Below are 6,157 nucleotides of genomic sequence, written 5' to 3'. Positions count from 1 at the left end.
TATTAGGTCACCTGTTTAATTCTTTGTTCACACAAACAGATAATCAACCGATCACATGGCAGCAACTCAATGCATTTAGGCATGTACATGTGGACAGGACAACTTTTTGAAGTTTAAACTGAGCATGAGAACCGGAAAAAGGGGGATTTGAAGATTTTTACTCCGTTGTAAAAGCTAATATTTCACTTTTTTTTTTAAATAAAATTTAAAGTAATTTACAAATCTGTATAACTTTTTCGCACCAGTTGATTTGAAAACACCTTTTTTTCCCTCCAGAGTACCCCTTTAAGTGACTTTGAATGTGACAAGGTTGGCGCCAGATGGATTTTCATGCACAACCATGCACAAGAAAAAGAAAAAATATCCAGTGAGGAATGTTTTTAACACCTTGTAGGAAAAAGCCAATACATAATTATAGCAAAAAGGGATCCAGCCCTGTACTAGTACCTAATAATAAAGTGTCCAGAGAGAGTATGTGAGAATATATTTGTCTCTAGCCGTCCGGCCCTGTTTTGTTTGATTTGTTTGTGTTTGAACAGATATTTACTTATAATGATATGGAAAAACCTTGAAGAGACTGGAAAAAAAAACACCACTTCTGAGATTCAAACTCAGGATCTCCTGTTTGTTAGCCACACCTTAACCAACTAAGCCACAACACCACTCTTAAGTCGTAGAGAAATCCATAGAGAAATCCATAGAGAAATCCATAGAGAAATCCATAGAGAAATCCATGGAGGAATCCATGGAGGAATCCATGGAGAAATCCATGGAGGAAGTCACGGAGGAAGCCATAGAGGAAACCATAGAGGAAGCCATAAAGAAAGTGGAAAACAAAGAAGGTCTAGGAGAACAAGTTATGGATAAACTTTTAGAATATGAAACATATCAAATTAAATATAAAATTATTAATTATTAAATTAGAAACAAAATGTTTTATTATAAATGATAAAAATGTCCCAATCAGTTTAATACTAAATGTAAAAATTAACAAGTCCACTGAAAATCAGATTTCAACCTGTGCAGTGAGATCCCATTGGATTTCAAGCCCAACGCCTTAACCACTCGGCCATCATAGCTCTCACATTTCGCTAATTTTTAGCATCAAGGAACAGTTCAGGTGCTGATCCTCCCCTGAGGGGCCATAGGGCTCTATTACACAGGATCAGAAACATTATACACAACACAGTCCCAGCAAAGTTGATCTCATTGTTATTACACATTCATGTCTCCCTGAGTCACAATCTACACAACATTCAAATGGAGGAGGATATAACGGTGGCTCCAGAGTCATCAATAAAGCATTATTATAATAACATCAGCAGAGAGAACTGTGCTCGTGATGTCATCAGAGAGCATTCCAAAAAGAAAAGAATTTCCTCTGTAGTATTCAGCAGCTAATAAGTACAGGAAGGATTAAGATTTTTTAATAGAAGTAATTTACAAATATGTTTAACTTTCTGCCACCAGTGGATTTAAAAGAAAAAAGGTTTCACCGGAGTACCCCTTTAATAACCACATCATCTACCATCTCCGGCCCGTCAAAGTTAGGGACCAGCGGTCACGGAGAGAACCATTTAACCTCTTCAAGACTATGGGCAGCCCAGTATAACCATTATAGAGACTAATCTTACATTTAAACATCCAATTGCCGGACTAACAGCTTATTCCAGGTGATCGTCATCTATAAATATTTAAATGAATCAGCAGTGCTATATCTACTTTATTTCAAACTCTACCATTAGGGCCCAATGGTTAAGAATTTTATACAGTATTGCTCTGTTAAAATGTTTTTTATTTCAATGAGTTTTTTACAATTTATCTTATAACTGTATTTTAATAAAACTTTACATTTATTTATCGGGGTATACCACGCACCGGCCTATAACACGCACCCTCATTTTACCAAGGATATTTGGGTAAAAAAAGTTTTTACCCAAATATCCATGGTAAAATGAGGGTGCGTGTGTGCGCATGTATACCCCAATACACCCCCAGGAAAGGCAGGGGGAGAGAGGCCGTCACTGCCGGCTTCTCTCCCCCTGTCTTTCCTGGGGTCTAGAGCCCTGCTGCCGGCCAAGGGCAACTGCATCACTCCACCTCTGCACAGTTTCTGATAAATGCCCCCCCCCCTCATGTTTCACAAAGGAGAACAAAACAGAAGCATGATCCAAGGTCATTGCACCAATGTCTACTGGGCCACGAAGGGTGCAAAAGGACAGGTAGGTGCCCAGAGGAGGTATGGTTGTTGGAGTCATTCAGACTGGTCTTTCTCACATAACCATCTCTAGTGTGAATGGTTAAAAAAAGAAAGAAATATATGAAATTGGAAAACAAAAAAGGTCTGGGAAAACAAAAAAAAAACTGTTGTTATAAATGATAAAAATGTCCCTATCAGTTTAATGCTAAAAGCAAAAAAAAAATAATTCCGCTGTGAACAGGATTTGAACCTGTGCGGGGGGTCTCCATTGGATTTCAAGTCCAACGCCTTAACCACTCGGCCATCACAGCTCACACCTTTAGTTGAATTTACCATCTAGGGACAGTTCAGCTGCTGATCCTCCCCTGAGGGGCCGTAGGACTCTATTACACAGGATCAGATACATTATACACAACACAGTCCCAGCAAAGTTCATCTCATTGTTATTACACATTTATATCTCCCTGAGTCACAATCTACACAACATTCAGATGGATGAGGATATAACGGTGGCTCCAGAGTCATCTATATGGTATATTAGGAAATATTCATGGTTGAAAACCAGGAACTGTGGGGGAGGGGCATCAACCCTATAAGGGTACCGTTCACACTGCGGAATTCCCATGGAATTTTACGAGTAGAATTCCGTGCAGTGAACAGTCGGTCAATTCCGCCGCTGAAATTGTTCGCCGCACAGAAAGAACATGTTCATTCTTTGTGCAGAATTCCGCGAACACTGCATAGCCATAATGGTGACGGTGCAGTGCCCGGCAGTCCTCGCACCAAAGTATTTTCGGCGGCAGCCACCTGACGGAATCTCTGCTCGCGGGTAGTCCGCAAGCAGAGATTCCGCAGAGTGAACATATGCATAGAGAGGACCTATCATAGCACCCTGACTGGTAGGATTAAACTGGTTGTTCATGGTTAGAAAAACACTGCTTAATTTTTGCAAAAACAGCGCCACCCCTTTCCACAGGTTGCATCTGGTATTACAGCTCAGTTCTATTAAAATGAATGGGACTGGGAAACTGTACTACACATGACTTGTGGACAAGATTGGTGATTTACTAATCCTGGAGAACCCCTATAATATATGATAGTAGATGAGGATATAACGGAGGCTCCAGAGTCACCTATATGGTATATTAGGAAATATTCATGGCTGAAAACCAAGAACTGTGGGGGGGGCATCAACCCTATGAGGGTACGTTCACACTGCGGAATTCCCCTGGAATTTCACGAGTAGAATTCTGGGCAGTGAACAGAACCATCAGTGTGAATGGGTTTCTGTGATACCCTTTCACACTGCGGAATTTCAGAGGCGGACAATTCTGCCGCTTAAATTGTTCTGCGCACAAAAAGAACATGTTCAATCTTTGTGCGGAATTCCGCAAGTACTGCATAGCCGTCAATGGTGACAGTGCAGTGCCCTGTGGTCCTACCACCGAAGTACTTTCGGTGGCGGCCGCCTGATGGGATCCCCGCTCCTGGAATTCCGTAAGCAGAGATTCCGCAGAGATCCATAGAGAGGACCCATCATAGCACCCTGACTGGTAGGATTAAACTGGTTGTTCAGGATTAGAAAAATGCTGCTTCATTTTTGCCAAAACAGCGCCACCCCTTTACACAGGTTGCGTCTGGTATTACAGCTCAGTTCTATTAAAATAAATGGGACTGGGATACTGTACTACACATGACTTGTGGACAAGATTGGTGCTTTCCTAATCCTGGAGACCCCTATAATATATGACTTAGTATGGATGGGACTTAGTGACCGAAATGTATAATAATATAGAGATTCACTGCACTGGGATTGGGGGTAATGTACTGCCTTAGAAATATCCTCATCATACGTATACATTAATTATAAAAAATAGAAAAAGAAACAAAATAAAAATGGAGACTGCAAACAAAAAGATTGACGTAGTCGGCAGGATTCGAACCTGCGCGGGGAGACCCCAATGGATTTCTAGTCCATCGCCTTAACCACTCGGCCACGACTACTGATGGAAGTAGAATTTACAGTGTTGTCACAAGTAGAAGAACTGCAGGTTATGAATTAATATTGTTTTTATTTTCATTACATGTCATGTGATTCTTCCATCACATGACTAATGAATTTCTATTCCTAAAGAACTGGTTAAGAGAAAAACACTGGGGAAAGAAATCACCAATATCAAGACACACAGTGTTTTTTCTGATGTTTTGTTTTGTTCTCTGACCTGATCTCCCCATACGGTCCCTCACATAAACCCTGTGATCCTCTCACAACCTCCACCTGTGCTCTCCTCTCATCCGCACCTTACACAACCATCTCCAAGACTTCTCCCGAGCTTCCTCCCATACACCAAAACTCAATCCCCCGGCACATCCGGCTCTCACCCACCATCAAGACCTTCAAAAGAAACCTGAAGACCCATCCCTACAAGAAAGCCTACGACCTGTAATAACCCTACTGCCACCACACTACGAATGGCTACTTCCCTGACCTCTCATAGACGACCTGATGTCCCCATCACCCACTTTTTCCCTCCTCTTGTAGATTGTAAGTCCTTACAGACAGGTCCCTCTCTCTTCTCTATCACATTTATTATACTTGTGTTTGTGTTATGTATTTACAGTGTCCTGGAACCAAGGGAGCTACAAAAATAAATAATAAAAATAATAAAATGGTAAAGAATCAAACCCATCCGGAATCCTTATCCCCATCGTACACATATGAATATTTTCCTATATATTGTAGCACTTACATATTTCCACATTGATATTGTTATGTGTACAGTCACTATGTTATTACTTGTTATATTTCCATGTGGTTACAGATTTCATGACTTATAGACACCTTATTGATGTTCTTGGTGTTGCTGATATCGGGTGTAATGTAATGTGTCTCTATATATTTTTAGGGGTCGTCTATGATCACCAAGTAAACAATATGTATGAACATAAACCTAAATATGCTGAAGTTGTATCAGCTCTTCCCCCTCTGTCCTCCCTAGACATCCCCAACAATTAAATATTCTCACATGGTTCCATAGTGTAATGGTTAGCACTCTGAATCCAGTGATCCAAGTTCAAATCTCGGTGGGACCTTTGCTTTTTTTAAAATTATTATTATTTATTTATTTATTTTTTGTAATCTTATAAAATTATATCTTTCTCCCAAAACATTTACAGGTTTATCTACAGGTCACTTTATTAGGTCACCTGTTTAATTCTTTGTTCACACAAATAGATAATCAACCGATCACATGGCAGCAACTCAATGCATTTAGGCATGTACATGTGGACAGGACAACTTTTTGAAGTTTAAACTGAGCATGAGAACAGGAAAAAGGGGGATTTGAAGATTTTTACTCCGTTGTAAAAGCTAATATTTCACTTTTTAAAAAAAATAAAATTTAAAGTAATTTACAAATCTGTATAACTTTTTCGCACCAGTTGATTTGAAAACACTTTTTTTCCTCCAGAGTACCCCTTTAAGTCACTTTGAATGTGACAAGGTTGGCGCCAGATGGATTTTCGTGCACAACCATGCACGAGAAAAAGAAAAAAAATCCAGTGAGGAATGTTTTTAACACCTTGTAGGAAAAAGCCAATACATAATTATAGCAAAAAGGGATCCAGCCCTGTACTATTACCTAATAAAGTAACCTAAACCTTTTAGAATTGATCAGCAAGTGGTCATGTTAAAAGGCACATGCCTTACTCTGGTACATGCTACCCCATAACACATAGCAGTGCCATGAAGAGAATCGGGAATAGGAATGTAGAAAAGGTGTTCCCCTCAATAACGGCGCTGGTCCATGAATAGATGAATATGCATTTATTTTGACATTAAAGGGGTAGTCCAGTGGTGAAAAACTTATCCCCTATCCTAAGGATAGGGGATAAGTTTGAGATCGCGGGGGGTCCGACCGCTGGGGCCCCCTGCGATCTCTCTGTACGGGGCCCCGG

General features: G+C 40.2%; 2 non-coding genes across 2 annotated transcripts; both read right to left on the bottom strand.

Annotated features, from left to right (window-relative positions):
• Positions 1–2,429: 2,429 nt before the first annotated feature.
• TRNAS-UGA (transfer RNA serine (anticodon UGA)) lies at positions 2,430–2,511 on the bottom strand. Its single transcript has one exon. It is a non-coding gene; the product is annotated as a tRNA-Ser (tRNA).
• Positions 2,512–4,122: 1,611 nt separating this feature from the next.
• TRNAS-AGA (transfer RNA serine (anticodon AGA)) lies at positions 4,123–4,204 on the bottom strand. The gene has a single exon. It is a non-coding gene; the product is annotated as a tRNA-Ser (tRNA).
• Between the last annotated feature and the right edge of the window lie 1,953 nt (positions 4,205–6,157).

This window comes from Hyla sarda, chromosome 4 (assembly GCF_029499605.1).
Source record: "Hyla sarda isolate aHylSar1 chromosome 4, aHylSar1.hap1, whole genome shotgun sequence".
Taxonomy (NCBI): domain Eukaryota; kingdom Metazoa; phylum Chordata; class Amphibia; order Anura; family Hylidae; genus Hyla; species Hyla sarda.
Note: the sequence above shows the minus strand (reverse complement) of the source record. Positions and strands in the feature narration are given on the sequence as shown.